The sequence below is a fragment of the Polistes dominula genome, unplaced genomic scaffold (genome assembly GCF_049000335.1).
Source record: "Polistes dominula isolate Pdom_NZ unplaced genomic scaffold, Pdom_raw_medaka contig_28, whole genome shotgun sequence".
NCBI lineage: Eukaryota > Metazoa > Arthropoda > Insecta > Hymenoptera > Vespidae > Polistes > Polistes dominula.
Genome location: NW_028300879.1, coordinates 2,971,507 through 2,992,947, shown reverse-complemented (window position 1 = coordinate 2,992,947; position 21,441 = coordinate 2,971,507). Strand labels below are relative to the sequence as shown.

General features: G+C 28.8%; 1 protein-coding gene across 2 annotated transcripts in view; it reads right to left on the bottom strand.

The window, feature by feature from the left end:
- Positions 1–21,441, bottom strand: part of LOC107065186 (putative G protein-coupled receptor No18) — an 81,662-nt gene that overhangs the window by 32,992 nt on the left and 27,229 nt on the right. Inside the window, exon 1 of one of the 2 annotated variants that reach the window (XM_089174062.1) lies at positions 20,100–20,875. The exons of the other annotated variant lie outside the window; for it this stretch is intronic. The gene's annotated coding sequence lies outside the window, so the exon portion shown is untranslated. Of the gene's footprint in view, positions 1–20,099; positions 20,876–21,441 lie in introns of those variants that run through there. 2 annotated transcript variants of the gene reach the window in all.

The window sequence follows — 21,441 nt, the reverse complement described above, 5'->3', positions numbered from 1 at the left end:
ATCGATAATAGGTATATTATTATTTTATTATTTTAATTAAAAATTTTCAATTATAGATAATGTAAATTAACATGAAAGTATAAATTTCTAAGAAAGTTCATATATGTAAATCGTATTGAATCAAGATGAAAATTGAATCTCGTGAATGACGTGGTGTTTGGTAATACGCCGTTGGAATTTGAGCTTAGGATTGTTATGAGATAGCAAGGAAATACCAGAGAAATTCACTCAGTCAAGCCCGTAGGATCATATCGTCCTGCTAAATCGTGCGAAGCATTTCGGTGTATATCGTTGTCGTTCATGGTCCGTCAGTTACAGCTAGTCGTTGTCATGGTCTCGTCACTGTTTCGAATAAACGTTCAATTTTGATTTGATACGGCTTAACACTCCTCTGTCATGTGTCAGCCATGCACACACATTCCAATGATCCTTTTCTCTACTATTTCAGCGATTTGAAATATATTTTACAATTTAAAAGAGAAATGACAATGTGAAGAATTTCGGTGCTAATGAATGCATTTAATCGTTGCGTTTATTTTTAATTGATCGACGTAATAAGGGCCAATAAAATTGAAGCGTAATAAAAAAAAAAATAAAAAAAAAAACGGGATAAAACTTATCTTTAAATTGTATTTCAGGTTTTTTACGTTACCACAGACAAACGCTATCGCTAGAAAGTAGATTTTATTGCGAAAATGCTTCTATCTTTTTTTCTTTTTTTTTTTTACTTTTTTTTCTCTCTCTCTCTCTCTCTTTTTTTGTCTATTTTCGATCCATTGTTTTCTACGTTAGAAAATAGAAAAATTTTTTTCGTGAAAAATTTGTGGTCGATTTTCGTACGGAATTCATTTAATACTACCATTTTGTTAAAACATTATGAAATTCAAAGTAAGACTATTAAGATGCAAAAATGGTGGTTATTTCTGTAAGTAAAATTTCATATCTTTAAGGACACACCCCGTTCAACCGGATATTATTAGAAGACGTGTTATTAAGAAGTAATCCTTGCTCGTTGTGTTCTTATCTGAGCGAGGGTGGTACTTAACCGTTGGAATAATTCCGTGCCAATATGAATGAATAATGCTCAAGGAGGATTGAAAGAATGTCAAGGACGTCATCGGGAAATATATGTATTTTTCGTGATAATATAAAATGAAAGAAAATGAAAGAGAGACAGAGAGAGAGAGAGAGAGAGAGAGAGAGTGGAATTCTGGTCCTCGATTGAAACAAACTGGCTTCTCTTCTCTGGCACACGTTGGTCTCTTTTTCTACTTTTTTTTTCTTCTTCTGTTTTTTTATTCTCAACCATTATCGATCTTCTTTTCTTTTCAACACGTTTCATTGCCATTGAAATTTTCGTCGTCTACGCAAACATTTCAATCCTATTTTGCCGAGGGTAAAGTCATGCTCCATTAATTTAACAAATGTACCTTTGAACGAGCTTCATTAAGCGTATATAGGAGTCGTTTTAATTCGATATAATTAAAATTGAAATTAAAATTTAAAAAAAATATATATAACACAAAAAATTATGAAGAAAGTAAGGAGCAAAAAAAAAAAATAGGAAGCAACTGACTAATTTATCTCTTCAAAGAGATCAACACGATTTACTTTGAGATCATAGGAAATACCTTTTATATTTGTTAAATTCTCGTCATTCATAGGTCTTGGTCTTGATTTTGGTCGTGGTTCATCGAGGTCGATGAATAGTACACGTCCGAAAGTCAGGGTTGAATCGATATGAAACTGCGGAAAATGGGGCAGAAGATAATGCCGTAACATAGCTCGCGTGGTTACGTTTTGCATACATGCATTCGTTCGAAAAGAAGGATAGAAGGTAAAACGCGTTTGCCATGACGAAGAAAGAAGACAAAAATGGAAGAAAGTTTAGATGATGAAGGTGAACGAAATAAAGGTAGAAAAAAAAATAGATAGAGAGAGAGGAAAGGAACAAGGATGGTCAAGGGAAGAAACATGAAGAGAAAAAAAAGAAAAAAGGAGAAGGAGAATTAAAACCGCTAAGGTAGGCGAAATCGATAGTCTCGCTTTTGCAAGTTACCACCAACGAGAGTAAGCAGCCCTTTTTCTTTCTTTCTTTAGCTTTTTATTTCCATCTCTCTTTCTCTTTAGAATTATATGCCATGTAATTTTTCGAAAATGTAAACAGAATTTGAAGATTTCTCGTTAGCATCGTTAGTTCATGGCCAACGAGTAGTCCCTAGGGCTACTTGAATTAATTTACATGCAACGACACTCCGGACGATCCTAACCGTATTAAATGCATACGGAATTCGCTATGTTATGGGAGAGGCCTCTCTCTCGCATCGATGACGCCGATCACTGTTGTATGCATTTCAGATGCGATTAAATCGTTGGTGATACGTTGTTATGTAAATGCACGGGCCACATAAATCACGATCGCGTATCATTGACCGTTTGTTTTTGGCTTACGAAGAGACAAAGTGAGGGAAATAGATTGAAGGATTGAAATTCTGATAATCATTTACATATAGAATGAGCATTGAGTAATAAAAAAAAAAAAAAGAGAACCTATTCAAACTTGAATCTGAAAATCCATTAAGTACGAACCGATGAATGCAAGCTTAAAAATACTAGAAAGAGTGAGATATAGAATAAGAGTCAATTTATACACAATAAAATAACATGTAATACATAGTGAGATTCCTAAACAAACAATGGTCCATTTCCGAAATTCAAAGCTCTGCCTGCTTTGAATCGTATCGAGACCCGACAGTCGCATTCTGTTTGAATATTCTGGTGCTTATGGTATCGATAATTCGATAACTGTCTTCTCTTTCTCCATATCTTTGTCCTATGTATCTATAAATTCAGAATAAGATGAGTAATCATATATTTACAATTTTACTTACACGTGTACGTATTTCAATGAAAATTAGCATAAAATTGTCAAGCCCTTTTTATGGTATTAATACAATCTCTTGTCAAGAAATATTGTTTCTAATAAATTTTCCACTTATTTTTCATATGAAAAATTTATTGCCAAAATTAACATAAAAATTGTAATGTACTTTTAACGTATTTTTGTGTTTTTTTTTTTTTTTTGTATTCATACGTATATGTACTTATTTTTTCATTTTTATTTTACTTTCTCATTTTTTTTCCTTCTTCATTTCTTATGCGACGAAGTCTAATGTAAGTGCATAAAAATGCAATAACGTGTTTGAAGAACATGCATGTTAGGGATACTTTAAACGAATGTTATTTCACGTATAAAAATTATTCTTCATAAATATAGTACGAGCAATTAATTATTATATTTCATTACGGTAACGTGTATTATCCGAGTAAAACTCACATTGTTATAACGAACCAAAAAAAAAAAAAAAAAATAAAAAAAATAAAAGGAATATTACTCGAAGTATTTTAAGCTGTTTAAATTAAAAGCCTATGAATATAAGAAGCTTATATTCGACAATTTCGAGAACAAAGAAAATATCTTTTACTGTATTTTGTTCAACATTTTGTTTACTTTCTTTTTTTTTTAATTCTTTTCCTATTTCATTCTATTTAATCGAATGGAATTTGTTACAGTTGTATCCTTAGAGCAGAAAACACTCTTAAGACTTATATGCATAATGAAATGCAACTAACGAGTATGCATAGTAATTCTATGCTAATAAACTCCAATATACTGTTTAATGAAGGAAGATTTCAATCGTATCTTCGGCCTGAATTTATGTGAATTCTAAATTATAATAAGTTTAATGTAAAAGCAAAGCACATACTGGAAGAATAATAGATCCTTGTTGTATATACCTTGGAGTATACTTAAGAACATATTTATGTGTACCTGTATAAATGAAATATATATATATATATTCTTGTACATATATAGGTAAGTAGACATAACTACGCATAATAGTTTACAATTACATTATTCATATATATATATATTATACGTTTATATAGCGTATGATATAGCATAGACATTTCAACTTTAGATTGCGTATCACGTACTACAAAATCGTTTCTAGTCGAGCATTGACTGGAAACTCGAATGTAGCACATAAAAGATGAGAGAGGTAGAGAGAAAGGGGGGGGAGAGAGAGAGAGAGAAAAGTGAGAAAAAAAGAAAGAGAAACGATTCATTCAATGCATATTTTTCGTGCAACAGCGAATTTCCACTTTTTCCACTTTTGTATTCTACGTTGTTCCTATGAGACAGCACATTGTCTTGCAAATTTTCTTATTACCATCCTTACTATTCTAGTTTATATACTTTTAAGCGATACTACTGAGAATAACGGAAAAAGTCGAAGTTTTTGGTTTTCTTTTTTTTCTTTTTTTTCGTTTAATCATAAAAATGTCTCACTGGACAAAAATATCGATAAATTATTGTTTATAAACGTGTCCAGTATTCATTTATCATCTGTCGTCCGTCGTTTCGTACAATTTAAATGAATTTTTATTTCTGACAGCTTTAATTTTTTCAAACATATCGAATAAAAAGTAAGAATTTTCTTTTTTTTTATTTTTTTTTTTGATCTGATAAAATTCAACGATATAACCCATGTTACAGATCCACAAATTATATTACGTATTGAAAAGTTCGAAACGAGCTAGAAGACTCGATTACAGGACGAAACTATAATAGATCGTTTGAAGGTTCTTCTTTCCTATTTTATTATTTAACGCCAGCTGTACGCTTTGAATGAAAATAATGAAAAAAAAAATGGACTTGGAATGCAGTAATAAAAAAAAAAAAAAGAAAAATGAACAAAACATTTAAAAACAATTGGAAAAGGTGTATTTGTATGTAAATATACATACAAATATGCGTATTCGTTACAGATAATATGTATTAGTAATTAAATATGCATACAAATAAGCATTTTTAAGACAAAAATTGTTCAAATATACTTCAATCAAACACACGTATAAATCAAAACATATATAGTTATATCGAGTGTGACGTTTATAATAGGCCAATATAAATATTTCGTTAATTTTTTTTTTCTATTAATAGTAAAAATTTACTGACGACCATTATGTTTTTAGTTTGTAGACGGCTACAATATGGTCAGTGGGCAAATTCTACATTTCATTCTAGAACAACCAGGGGTGCTCTCATAAAAGATTTTTCTTCTTGTCGTGAGAAAAAATGAGACAGATGTATGCGAAACGTTAGTAAAAGAAAAAGGTTGAATAACTATGCTATAAAGGGTAGAAAAAAAAATGTAATCAGACAAAACTAACTTGGTTTCGAGGACGATATAATCCTATGTTAATAGTTCTGTTCTTTATTATTTTTTTGTTTTGTTTCTAAGTAGAAACGTAGATTTATAAAAATCAGCTCTGGTTTTTTTTTTTTTTTTCTTTTAAAGGAATAATATATTTTTTTGCGTACTATATAAAAGAACATTTTAAGACACAACGAGCTATGCTGAGATTACTATTATTTTTTTTATTCCTAATGTTAGATATAAAAGAAGAAATAAATACAAGTAATCCTCCTATAATACGGTAGATAGGTTCTTAAAAAATGCCGTGTTGTGTGAAACCGTGTTATATGAGACCAATAGCCAATACAAAAAGGATGTTACAAAAGGGGGTTAGAAATACAAGGCGGCTGTAAAAGTACAGTGTTGTACAAAGGTTTTTTGAAAGGAAACCGCGGTATAGGATGCCGTGTTGTAAGAAGGTTGATGCAATTTATGAATCGTGTTATAGCAAAACTGTCTTATAAGATGCAGTATTATATGAGGGCTAGCTGTACTTAAAAATAAAAATATAATGAATAACATATTAAATACGTATATATAACAGAATTATGTCAGCCTCAAAATTAATTGTAAGTTAATTTAATTTAACTTATTCTGTTTTAAATATCTCATCCGATATATAAGTTTTCGGTCCGTTACCGAAGCAAGAAGCTTGTTTGTGCTGAAACTCAGATGGAATTATAAGTTGTTTTTTCCACGGTAGGTAAATTCGTTAAAGACTTTTCCATTAAATCGGTCAAAGGTGTTTCCAACTTATTTTCAACGATTGCAAAATTATTAAAATATATGTATCTTTATCTATTTACATTAAAGTGCTATTTCTCTTGTTCTCTTTCTATATACATGTATGTATATATAGTTTCTTTATTCATTGAGATGACAACGTGGCCTTTTCAACGCGCTCACGCTCGTGGAATGATGCGTAAGTATATACGCATGTACATACATACATACATACATACATACATACATACATACATAACACATAGGGCTTGAACTTTGACCGAGAGGAAGGAAGATGAAGGGAAAGGGAAATGGTCCATTGTTCGTCGTACCACGATGCAGGTACCTGCTATGTTGAATATACATATACCTATTTACTGATATACCTATATATATATAGATATATACAATGCATAGATTTGTGTATGTATTAGAAACTAACGCATGTATGTAAATATGTATATTGGTCGTCTTTCTTTATTGAAATAGCCTAAAGCATTGTTCGAATTAAAATCTATGACAATGAGTGTACGAGAGGTTCATAATCAACTTCATTTACACGACCAGTTTGATAAACTCTGTACTTTGTAATTTATTATTTCTCCTGATAATTAGAATACTGTTAAGAATTTATCAATATCAAAATATTCGAGAGATTATGTTGAAACACAGATTTAACAAAATCTACTGTATAGATTTATGTTAATAAATTTAAGACACACGATATTGTTGAAGTTGAATGTATATCAAGGATATTGTTTACACAAACTTCTCTTCCTTTCTCTATTCTTCCGTTTAAAATCTAGGGGTCTATATATATTGTATATATATACAGCTAGTTTACTTTTCTTTTTTGAGATCTCGATATAGAAAATCTCCTTTCTCTGTGTAGTCTAGGTAACAAAGCTCTTGCGATATTTACCAATCTATTTCTCTAACATTCGAGATACGCGGTCACTTTAACACCTCCATAGTAGTTTCCTTCAGAAACTATTTCTTTTGTTTCTTCTGATACTGCAATCTGTCCGAATGGGTTTTCTTTTCATTTGGTTTATTTGATTTGATTTTATTTGTCTTCTTTTTAAAAAATTTTCTACTTCTTCTCTTGAGATCAATAAGAAGTATTCGTTTCAAATTTCATTTATTATTACGTAGATATTTGTATTTTTATTATTAATGAAAAAAAAAAAAATTTTCACGAAGCTAGGTAATATTATATTTGTATAAACGTGTACAGAAAGTAATAAAGTAATAAATATAAAAGGTTGAAAATTAAATAGATATTTACAACGGGAATATCTCTTTTTAATTTTCGAATAATTGAATAAAAATTGAAGAATATCTATTCAAAGTGTGTTTCTTAGAATATTTTGTCAGCATTATTTTCAACAGTTGGTATAGAAGTGTCGTACCATTTTCATAGAGAATAATATACTTCTTTCAGTTGAGCTGTGCATTTTCTAGTGACACATGAATAAACGATAAGATGCGAGAAGGTCGAATATTAAGTTTAAGAAATTTTTCTATTTAAAGTTCACACAAGTGGGAATACTTGTTACGGTAAACTATATGCATTGATAAATCGTGAGAATATCGACTAGTTTTCCATTTAAAAACTTGTTAAAGTATCTTTAAAGTTTCACGATGAGAACGTTAAAAGCACCGCGCTTAATTCTTATTAAGGATTTCATTTAATAAACTAAATAAAAAGTCAAACAATAATGAAACGTTGCGAGTGACGAACAGTTCTGATAGTACGTGGAATCTCGAAAAAAAAAAAATAATAAAAAAAAGAAGCTTATAACAAGTATTTTTCATATACGATAATAAATTATCTTTATTACATGATTATAGTTGATTAATGATTACAATTATTTCTCGTTTAACGAAACTTTCAAAAAAAAAAAATTCAACAAAACGTTTTATTAAAAGGATCCTTTCGTGAAATAATTTACAAAATATTCGTGAAAGTTTTAAAATAATAAACTACTTTAACGAAATAATCAAATCATTTAAATAAAACAATTTAATTCGTTATCACTTTTTTATCAGATTTCTACGAGCTAATGGAAATACTTAAGGTCAATGTTACGAGTCTACTTAAACTCGTAATATCCGAGTTCACGATTACACGAACTAGAGTATTCATTCTCAATACAAACTCGTAGAACGGTGTAATCTCAACTAGAACGAATAGAAACCATGGAGGGAAATAATAGCGTTTTCGATTTTATCTTACAAACATTTAAAATAAATTGTAAAATTATTCGTCATGTAAGGAAATGAGGAAACCTCTACTAAACACAAAAACAAACCAACACATCCCATTTAGATAATCTATGATATTCTTCGTTGAACACTGACAGGATAATATACAAATGGTCTTCTGTAATGTTGCAATTATTTCTATTCTTTGTCTTATTATTGAGATAATTAAATATACTCGAGTTTTCCTCTAACAATAAATAGTGAATCATCGAGTGATAAAGTACTTGGACAAGTTATGAATATCTTTGTGTAAATCTTTCTCTAACAATTTCTTCCTTCATTCAAAAGACGAAGAAGAGTTCATTCAAATACTTGAAGAGATATACATTTATCTCTCATTCTGTCTCTTTCCTTCTTTCTACCTTTTCCCTTCCCCATTTCCTTTCTGCCTACTAATGCCCTTAACCTACCTATTTCTATTTCTCTTTGCAAAGTGAGAGCAAATAACAAAAGCGACGTGGTCCAAGAGAAATCACATTGATAGTCACCTCAACGGTTTCACAAAGTACTGATGTTATTCCTGCGCATGGAATATCGATGAGAATATATTGGTAAAACCAGAAGGCACTATGAAGGGACGATACAAACTTCAAAGAATTTATCCACCCTTTTTAAATCCCCCAACTCTTTTTCTGAATCCAGTGTAACCGATAATACGAAAAAAAAGATTAATTTATTGGAAAAGGAAAATTAAACGATTGTTAAAAATAATCAATTAGTAATTAAATATCTCTATTCATTTAATATAAAATACATTGTTTATTTTTAACGTGAATATTAATCATCGGGGATGATTAATTACTATATATCGACCAATATTAGTTCAATTTGAAAATAAAACATTTTTACTTTTTATTTAATAAAATTATTAATGTATTTTCATTGTAATTAGGTAATTAATAAATGATAATGATTAATTATTTCTAGAAATCATTTGTGTGTGTACTTATAATTTATACAGGTATTTAGTATGAAATGTTTAGAAAGAATAAATCAGAGAATATCGATGAATAATCTCATTTCTATTTTATAACTAATGATTACAGTGTAAACAGATTAATAGTAAAAGAATATTTTTGTGTGGTTATCGGGTTAAAAAAGGATACGTAAAGATGAAAAGAGTAAGAATTAGGATAATCTTCTTTTATGTACAATCGATTGATATTTCCCTAGAATGTAGAAACTTTCCCTACATCTTCCACAAATTTCTAAGAACACCTTTATGGTACGCATATCCTTTGACATAACTCCTTAAAGACGTCTTTAAGACTGTCTTTGTGATCTATCCTAACGATTTTCGAAAAGACTCATAATCTTCTTGGATATAATCTTGATTTTTCTTTGTAATTTATCGATAGTTGAAAACTTTGATATGTTCTTTAATGATGTTTTAAAATTAAATTTTAATATTAAATAATTTCTGACGATTAATTCAACCAGTAAAATGTTTCAGAAAAATCGAAAAAAAAAAAAATAAATCAAATAAATTTATATTGATTGATTTTTTTGTGCAACGAGCTACTAGTTTAATTGCGAGATAAATTGCAATGATAAAAAATGAAAAAAGTTAATTTATCAACAAGAAACAAACAAAGCCAAATAACAAATGCAATTTGTAAAACGATTTTCCTACTGAACTATTAACATGCCTGTATATGTTCCTCAACTAAACTCCAATTGGTTGGTACGAAGCAGATAGGATCAACCAGGACCACTAGTTTCTCTTCTATTTTGCCAAATGTATTCAGGAGAATTCATCATGGTACCAGTAGAAGCTAGAAAGGGAGAAGTGAGGGAGAAAAAGGGTTCCCAAATCGACATTTACGACAGGTATAATATCTTGATAATATTGTAATTAGATTGTACGCGATATAATATTAATTAATCATTTTATCATATTCAGTCAAATTTGTTTAAACGCAATATCAAAGTATTATAATTTTTCTTATTTATTAATTAATTATTTTGTCATATCCAGTCAAATTTGTTTAAACACAATATATACCAAAGTATATATAATATAAAATATATTAAATAATTTTCTTTAATTATCTTTTATTTTGGGTTGGCAACTAAGTCATTGAGGGATTTTGTTTTACACCTAATTCAATTTTTTGATAGCAAAAAGTCATCAACAAAAATGGACAGTACCTAATTGAATAAACTTATATAAGTCAAAATTTGGAATTCTCGTTCTTATTTAAAATGAGCAATCACTCATTTGTTAATAATTTGTTTTACTTTTGATAATCGTGTTCATAACATCGAGTCAAACGGGATCGTTTCGAGATACTTCATCGAGAAATATTTCCGATCAAATAAATCGATAACAATCGGGGGATGATATCTTTTCTCGAGAATTATATGCAACCGTGCGTATTAATTTGAAATGTATAACAGTCGTCTCGATTAAATACCAATGAATTTCATCAAATTTTCCAATTTTCGTTTGTATGCAAGATCGAACGAGTCTCGTCGTTAATCGCATCGACACGTACGTACGATAAAACGTTCGTGTGATATTTGATTTTTATATATTAGAGAATCGTGCTTTTCAAGTAATGGTATAAGAACAAAATCAATAAGTAAAATAATTGAAAAAAATACATATGTATATTTATGTATACATGTATATAAGGAAGCTGACTATAAGATGAAATTTCTCTTCTTGAAATCGGGAAAATCTCGACTTTTGGGAACGTCAAGCAAAAGAGAATAGCAGATGAAAACTGGATAGAAACGTATTATATATATATATGTAAGTTTAAATACCTAGCTATTATTTATAGGTGACAAGGACGTTAACAGACAGATCGAACATACAATCTTAGAATTTCTCTCCGTTTGTACGTTTTCTGCAACGTCGAGACAACGTTAAACGAGAAAAGAGAAGAGAAGAGAAATTACATGCGAAAGAACGAAATAACCATGTACATATATATGTATAAATATACCATATATATATATAAATGTATTCCATATCTCCATGTGGTGTAATACGGACGAATGAAATTTCACAAATTTATGCATGATTCTCTCGTATACTCGTAGTATCACTGATGAATCCGTGCGTTTAACCACGCATTCGAAACGATGATGCCAGTGAAATCATAATAAACGAATGAAGTTAATTACCTCACCCTTCTTTTTCACATAATGTATCTCCGGGGGTAGATTTAGTAGGGAAGGGGAGTCAAAGTCCGAAACCCAGGTGTCTCCACGATGAGTTTTTATTTTCGAAGCTTTTACAAATTTCATACTTGAATCAAAATTTATTTTACAAATTGTTAGAAAAATATAAAAGAAAATCTAACAAATCAAATGATTACAACACGAAATTTTGAAGTTGATAATAATGAAATCAAAAATATTCAAATAATTAATAATAAAACCTTCTTCACATTTTTCGTTTTCTTGGGGACATATACATTCTTATGTCCGAATCTGTATCATAAAATGACCATAAACAAGAACGGAATGTGGATAAAAATAAAAATAATAAATGATCATTAGTAGTTTCATTAATTTCGATTTTTAACATCACACGTAGGTCGTCGTTAAAATAAAAGCTCTTCAAACGTAGTGTAGTTTATTAAAGACGTCATAAAAGTTTCTCAGAAGCTGAGAGAAAATATTTTTTTCTTCCTTACAACCACCGACCACCCTAGATTCTCACCATTACATGATTCCTCCTCCACCCCCACCTCCTCCTCTCTCAACCACGTTTTTTCTCTCTTGTTAATTTCTTTTTTTTTCCTCTTATATATCAGAAGAGTTATACTCTCGAACGTATTTTATCGTAAGCAAGTTAACGAAACAAAAATTTCGTTCAAGTTGTGTTGTTCCCGCAATGCAGAACGAACGAACAACATTCAATGGCGAAATGAAACGAGAAAATGGAGCCGTTCACAAACTTCTTTTTTGGCACTTGTTTAGTTAAAAAGTTTAGTTAAAAAAAAAAATGTAAATAAAGAAAACAAACCTATTATATTTTTCGTATTCCTTAATAGATTAAAAAAAAAAAAAACAAACGTTGATAAACTTGTAAATTAACGAAACGTAAAGGCACTTCATTCCATGTATTTATCGTTTATTCGTGATTTTTCAATTGCTACGAAACCAAATATCAAACTGTTTATCATTACATTTGCTTTTTATTTCACTCTCGTTCTTTTAAATCGAATTGTATAAATATATATATACGTGTGTATTTAGAATGGAAATTTTTTTCCAACTTTTGATTGCTTATTCCAATGAGGATTCCATAATTAGGGAGTTCTTTAACAAGCTACAACTGTACTCTGTTAACAAATCTGCTGTGAGTATGATTATATTCTTTTTCTATGGATACACTGGTAGGGGATTTAATTTAGCATCTCTGTACTTTTTCGAATAATCAGATGGTCGAGGTTACTTCTCTGTTTTGAATCAAGTAACTATCGTATACTTTACATTGATCCAAAATAAATAAATAAAGACACAAAGTTCAATATACTTTAGTAGCACAAAATATTGAAAAATATTGAATACATGTGTATTTAATATTAAAAAAAGATTCAATGTCTTTTTAATATTAAATACACATTTATTCAATATTTTTCAATATTTCGTGCTACTAGGGTAGTTTAAATTCCAAAATCATGAAAAATGGAGAAGAATAGATTAAACAATGAATATATTATATAAAAAAAAAATACATAACGAAACGGTACGTTCAATTTTCACTTACAAATCCTTAATAAAAAGACTAGAAAATCATTGAAATGCGATATATGGCAAATGATTCGAAATAAGAAAGAATAAACTTTGGAATGAGGATAGAAAATAACGAAGGATTGTCAAATTTTACGAGCGAGAAATGACAAATTCTTATGAAATAGGACAATTTAGATATGTGCGACGTGAATAACAGTGTCATTTCAGTCTACGAATTTTCCTCGATGTTTCTTTCATCTTAGCATCGTAAAATCGGATGGTTCATAAAAATGATACGATCCAAAGGAAAAAATTCAAACAATGTCGAGTACCGTGTTGATTTTTTTTCTCTTCTTAAAATCAACTATAATTACGTTTGTGTAACCTTTAAAAATGTGTGTATCTACGTTATGTAATAAAAAATTAAAATTAAAATAATGAATTTATTGCCAAACACTTACAGTATATTTAACTGTAACATTTTCTTTCTTACATTGTATTATTACAACACATAATGACCAACCACTCTTATAGAAATCATTCCTGAAAAGAAATCAAAATTTGATATTGCACAACTAGTAACAAAATTTTAAATAAACTACCCTTATTTTGTAGTTTATTTTAAAAAGCTTTCGATTCCTTTTCAAAATCTCGCGTAGAGTTATTCAATGTCTAATTTCCATTTAAATGCTCTTACCCCAGAATAACAGACAAACAAACAAATGCACTCACATCCAATAAGATACGTCCCATTACAAACAAGAACGGAACAGTACTTTACAGATCTTTACAGAAGTCCTGACAGAGCAGGACATGTTCGTCCGAATCGGATTGGTTCGGATTGAATAGCCAAAGATATCTGGAGATTGACGTATATTACCAAAGTTTGAAATTTTATCGATCTTACTCTGCATTGTTTTCTCAATTATTCTCAAAGTTTCTTACATTTTCGGATAAATTCTAAAATTTTTATCTTTTTCAAATTTTTGTTCAAGATGTTAAAGTTTCTTTATTGTTTTCGCATAATTAGACTATTATTCGCAAAATAAGATAATTTATTAATAAGTATATTTGTAAAACATAATTAAAAAATTGTAATTTTATGACTTAGGATTTTAATATTTATTTGTTCTATGTATCGAAGAGTAAAATTCTATATACAGTGAGAGTCTTTTAGAATTGTGAACTGTTATAGTTACTAACTTTTGCTTGAAAACTATAAATGCAGCACGTTTAAATTTAACTTAGAAATAAATATATTATATAGTATACGTTAATTACATATTTAATTAGTATAAACTTGAATGCTTTGTCATCCTTTTGTTTTTACTGTTATTTAAATATTCTTTAGTATCAAAAATCAATTGAATATTAATTAAAGTAAGAATAATACAAAATACATCATTTGGTTCAAAATATTAAATAATTTCAATCTGATATTTTATTAAATGAAAATTTTCAATTAAAAGTTGAACACCAATTAGAAACGTGTTAAAACAAATGTATATTGTCTTAAATAATCCCAAATATTATTCAAGTATATTTAGGTGTTAGAAATACCTTAAATGATTGTTAAATAATCGATAAAAAATATATTCATTTGTTATATATAAAGCTTTCAAATTAAACTAATTAAATAAGTAATTAAAGTTTACTAATTTATTTATTGCTAATTATTCTTTTTTCTGAACATATATATATCAATAGATTTTAACTAACAAAAAAGGGGTGTACAATTTTAACAGACACTTATTGTATATAGAAAAGAGACAAAATAAAAAGAAAAGATTAAAAATATCTAAAAAGATAAACGTGAATTCATTTTCGTTTTCGATACTTACGCTATGAACAGATTGAATTAATTTAATACTAATGCATAGTTTATTACATCGACGTCCATCATTTACTAATGCGATTAAAATCATAATGAAAGACTGACTATTTCGTTAATGAACTTTTGTTAATATCCTTTTCCACGAGCTTGTGAACGATAGCATTGTCAAATGTAATCAAAGTTAAGTATTCTGTCAACACGTGATACTATCACACATAGATAAAGTTATTCTCATATATTATCTAAATCAGTCAAAATTCGTATGCTTACGTAATATTATTGTAAACTTACGAAATATTTCGAATGACATTGTCAAATTGATTAACCATGTGAGACAAGACCGATGATAGAAATAATCAAGATGAATTTTTTTTCATTTTTCCAACAAATGATTCGAAATTGAAACAATATTTGACGTTTTCTTTTTTTTTTTTTTGACCTAAGTTTTATCTTCAAAATTTCCTAACATAAATGTAATATTTTTTTTCGATTAAGAACAGAAATTCTCTTATGGAACAAGTTCGAAGACGTACTTACTTTAAAATAATGCTATAAAAAGTAAGGTCCTTGCCAACGATCGTAATACCTCAACTATGGAAAAACGGACTATTCGTTTAGTTTCACAAAGCTCAGAAGAACTTTGACATAGCTTAACCATTGACCACATTTGGAAATCTGAGAATGATGGATTTCTCTTTCCTATCGTCTTTACTTTTTTCTTTTTTTTTTTTCTTTTTTTCTCAACGATCGACAACCAAAGATTTAATAAGTATTAAATCAAAATCCTTAAGAAGGTTTTCTGTTTCAAGAATTCTACAGTTACGATTTGGAACTTGTTTCGTAAAAATGAAAGCAATAGGTTGAACTATCGATAATAGGATTTAGAAGAAAAAAAGAAATAAGTAATCGAGTACTACTTTCGAATAAGTAGTCTGTTGAGAAAACTCGACGATAGGACTTTAACGAAATTTTACGTATCGTTTATATACACATATGTGAAGAAAATTGAGGAAGTTTTATGCTAAACTCTTCTTTGTATTTGTAACGTTTCGAGTATTTCTTTCTCCTTTTCTTTTGTTTATCAGTTTGATCGATTTCCAAAGATCAATGAAAAATATGATATCGTAAAAAGAAGCTTAATATTTATAAAGAGTTTGTATACGTAAACAAGATCACAATTATAGTCAACACACACACACATGAAATTTATCTCGTTCTAATTTTTACTTTTATTCATATTTTAATTGTTCATTTTATTCTTACTAGATCAATCGATGAATAAGTATATTTATATACAGATATACGTATTTAAAATAGATTATAACAATTTTTTAAATACCCAATGATGTCATAAAACGATTTGGTAATATCATTCATTATTTAATTATTTCATACAGGTAGCTGTAAATAATTCTACGATAATGCTAAGAATTTCTCGATGAGAATAAGATTTCGTGCTTAAATCTCATTACGGATTCAATGTACGTTCACCTTAATACAAGTCTCTAATGGAGTGAAAACGGATGAGATTCGCACGTATATTATATATATGTAGAAAAAGAGAGAGAGAGAGAGAGAGAAAGAGAACATATCTTAAAATGAATTTAAAAAGATAGATTGTCGGAATGAAAATCACGCAAATTGTCCTAGATACTAACTTGCCTAAAAATTATCTTCCTAGTTGCAAGAGAAAAGCAGCAATTTGAGTTAGATAAAACAGAAAAAGAAAGGAAAGAAAGAAAGAAGGAGAGCTCAACTACGTGCTTTGAGAGCTTTAAAGCTATGGAAAAAAGGGACGATGGCAGCAATGTTTCTTTGACCAAGTAAAAAAAAAAATTTATTCTCCACGTAAGCATCAACGTAATTAAGGCTGACCATTCGCTGCATATAATGTTTTGACAAGGCTTAAAATGAAGGGAACACTAGACACGTATGTATGTATGTATGTATGTATGTATGTATGTATGTATGTATGTAGAAATTAATACTTAGAAGAAAAAAATCAACATAAGTTAATTTTCACAGCTTCGCGTTGAAAATGTCCCAGTATTATGGCTCATGATATGAATTTCTCCATATTTTAATGATAAAAAATGATTAATCATACGAATGAGAGATTTAAGTGAAATCAAGCTAGAGATGTTCCATAAAATAAAATGAAGACGAGTCGCATGACCTTTTGATCATGATGATTATGAAGTAGACGGATCATGATGAGTTGGAGGAAAAAAATAGAAAAGAAAAGAAAAGAAAAGAAAAGAGAAAAGAAAAAAGAAAGAAAGGAAGAAAGATTCAGAAGTAATATCTCGAAAGAAAGAATAGAGTCATAGATGAGTGAGTATATTTTTTTCCATCAGTATTTCTCTTTCTAATAGCATTGTTCCTTACCAATCTTCAACCTAAATTTTCTTTAATTTCTTAAACACAGGAAGTCGATTTAGAAAAGTGCTTGACGAAAATAGAAAAACTAGCGATGAAAGTGGCAGTTTTTCAGTGAACAAAATAAAAGAGATAGTACAGAGAAAGAAATAAAAAAAAAAGGAAAAGAAAATGTTTTTACTTTTTCATCATTTAATCAAGCATTTAAATCCATTTAACTGTATCCTTCCACAAAATGAAATGAACGTTTCGACCTGACGGCGATTCGATTAGATTTAATACGATAATTGCTAACTAAAAGGTAATTCTTCCCGATCCTCTCTTTATTCATACTTCCACGACATTATCCTGATAAGTTAATTCAACTCAACTTAAGTAGAATGAAAAGCATTCCGAACGATTCACCTAAGCGAACTTTACCTTATGGATAAAAGAGAAAAATCTTAATGTATTTTCATCTAGGAGAGTAAACGACACTAGCGAAACATTAACAAGGCCTTCCGGAATATTAACTCCGAGTTTACCTCAAGAGTAAAAATCTTCTCGTGTGCATTTTTTCTTTCTTTTTTTTATGATTATTATCATTATTTTCCTCAACAGGTAAATTTAATTTTTTGTGTGTACGTGTGTGTCCTTACTTTTTATTAGACGATATAAAATAATATACGATAATATTCGCTCGATATAATAACAAATTTATAATTACTCTTAATTGTGTTTTTTTTTCTTCAACCCCGTATTCTCATTAAATGACACATAAGATTATTGGTCTCGTTTCTTTTGACTTGCTGAAAATTCATGAAAAAGAGGAAGAAAAGAGAATATGACAGACCCTTAATCCTTTGATCTTTCTGTCTTTCATTCCTACATGACATTAGCAAATTTTGTAGAAAGAGGAAAAAAAAAAGGTCATTTGCTTGAGAATAAGAAAGAAATGAAAGAAATGAATGAAAGACAGAAGTTTCTTGATTCCTAGAGCGTGCGCAACTAGACTGAAAGAACATGTCGATTAGACCAAGAATAGAATAGGAAAAAAAAAAGGAAGAAATTTAACGGTATGCCGCTTAACAACGTAACCCTTTTTTTTTTTTACCCCCGTAGGAAGAGCTAGGCGTGGAATGAATAAGTACAACGGAATTAAATATCAAGAAAATAAAGTAAGAGCTGAGAATACGAAGGACTCGTCGACGACAACATCGGACTAGAAAATATAAGGTAATGTAATACCACGATTTTCCAAAGAAAGAAAAAGAAAGAGAAAAAAAAGGAATAAAAGTAAAAGAAAAAAAAGAAAAAAAAAAAATTAAAAAAAATTAAAAAACGAGAGAAATACAATAAATTTTCACTAATTCTTCTTCTTCAAATGCTTTCCAAGTGTGCGATTAATTAGAAGCAAAGTAGAAGTACTTTTGTAGAATTGTGGATGATTATCGAAACTCATCTTGATGATCATCTACAATTAATCTTCTCGAACACGATCAACGCTTAATTTTCATCGAATTTACCAGCTATACTTTTTTCCTTTTATTTTTGGTCCGTTTTGTTTCTAGTACCTATATTCACTTTTTTATACGATATTTAAGATAAAAAATGTTCTTAGCGAAAGGAAGAAGATTCTGATTACTAAAAAATGCTCGTTGTTTTACGTAGGTCAGGCTCTGGATGATAAGAGAGAACGTTAACGAGATTTAAAGAGTTACGTAGTAATAAGATAGGCGAGTGGTCTAAACTACAAATTTTTTCTCCTCTCATCCTCCCCCTTTTGTTCTTTCGACCGATCATGAAAGTTTTTTCTTCAATTCTATTTTTTCGTTCTTTGGTCATTATACTCAACGATATCACTAAACTGTATTCATTATTTTAAAATGTCACTTTCTATTATGTTAGTTGAAATACAAAACAACAACAAAATAATTTAAACATTACAGTTTCCAATATTTTTCTTTTTTTATAATAATAATAATAATAAATTACACAATTTAAGCTTTAACTTCAATAAGAATTCTAATTTTGTGTATATGTTCGATGTAAATTGTTTCTGGAGTACCAGTTTCTCTCCTTTTCCTTCCAACCCATTTTCTCTGTTCCTTTTTCAAGTATCCACGTAGCACTACCGTGATAATAAATTAGGACATTCTACGCGGATTCTAGAGTACATGATGCCAAATTCAATTGAATTTAGGTAATCTACAATTCTTTGTTTTTTTTTTTTTTTTTTTTTCTTTCATTTCACCACTTTTCGCAAAGTACGAAGTGTCTATCGTGTTTCGACTATTAATTATACATTGTTTTCTATTTGAGATATGAAGCTAGGAAATTTAATTAAAATAATCGTCAATATCTATAAAATAATACGAAATAGTAATTTTCATTTGGAAATGTCTCAGTCTTTTAAACAATAAGTGTGACACAAATTATTAGAAATGCTGTTAAATTGATTGCTTATCGATTTTCATGTATCATCGAACAACTTTTATTGTACGATTATATATGACACTTTTTTCAACATTATTTTACAAATTTTATCCGACGACTTCGAACGCATTTAATTTATTATCCTGATGATTTTTCTTTTTGTTTTGTTTTTTTTTTTTTTCATTTTATAAAGCACAAGCCAATTGTTTTATCAGAATTCATTAATATTTCAAATACTATTTCATCGTTGAAAATGTTCCATAAAAGTAGGATACTCTTATAATTAAATATCTGTATAACAAATCTAACTTTTATCAATATGATGATACAAAAAAAGTTTTCGTCTTTCTTGAAATTTCATCAAAATATAAATATGTTTTGAAATTTTTGCTTATAAAAAGTTAGAACCACTAGTACCTTTATAAAACTTTCCCTCATTCATAGTATAACTTTTTTTAAAGTACATACATATGTTCACTTGTATCTCAACATATTGTAATATTACAAATCTCTTAACTTACTCGATGTAATAATTAAAATCCTCTTCAACGATGCACGATGACCCAAAGAGAATGTCATTCATCGATCGTTAATCACGATATCGACGTTCAAGAACTGTGCAAATGAAATAGACTTATCGCACTTAATAATTTATTTGATTGAACGTGAATCATGATTCGAATCACGTGTAGGTAATACAAAAATCTGACGTGCTTACGAATGATTTCAATGATGTTACTATAACGAAAAACAAAGAATGAATTTTTAAGAATGATAATGACATTGTAATTAATGTAAGTACCCCGTTGCACGCGTTATAATTAACGATGAAATATTATCAAAGTAAAAAATGATTATTATTTATTTAAATAATACACAATGTCCCGTATATTATGAAATGATGCTAAAGATTAAAAAATTGATAACACTAATTTTATTCGATATGATCAATTTTTCCTAATTGTTTGATATATTTTTTATTTTTATTTTATACCGTCCTAATACAGCAGGCACTGTTCACTAATAGTGATAAAAATTTTATTGACGATGAAACTTTTTTGTTTATACATAAATTACTTTTTATTAGTTTCGTTTCACGCAAGGAAGTTTAGTTTGTAACATAATTATAACATGGAAGTGTTAAGTTTAATCGGATTATTCTTAAAAAAAAAAAAAAAAAGAAAAAAAAACGAAAATTCCATTTATATTTCAGTGTCATTCATGTCTAATGGAATTTAAAAGTCACAAACTTAAGAAGGACTACAGGGGATAAACACAAGGAGCGTGTTTTCGCCTCGGCGGTTGCGCGCGTACTGAAAATCCCAGAAACCACCCCCATCGACCCTACTATTCGCCCCCATCTCTATACAGATAGCAGACTGTATTATGTCCACAAAACGCATCACTTTATTTTCTGTAACTTAACAAATATTTATTATTTATAAATACGAACTAAATATCATACTTTATTTTACTTTTCATTTGAATTTTGTTGTTTTCCTGTGTTTGCTACTTCAGATGATTTTAAATCAAATTTAATTTAATCTGTATTCTTGATTTACAGAACAATTAATTGTTATAATTAAAATTTCATTATCTTTCATTTGACGAATGATATAACAACTTATATTCTTTTCTATTTTTTTTTTTTTTTTTTTTTTTAATAAAAACAGTATAATAAGATATTCTTATGAATAAAATGAAATAAATTTTCGACAAAACACTGAATTGATTTCTGATTTGCCATTTCGATTTTGTATAGTGAAAAGCTGCTCAATTTAAACTACGTGACAACATAAAAGAGGTACCAAAAATCAAACAACGAAAAAGACCGTCAATATACGATTCTCACGTTGTCACGTT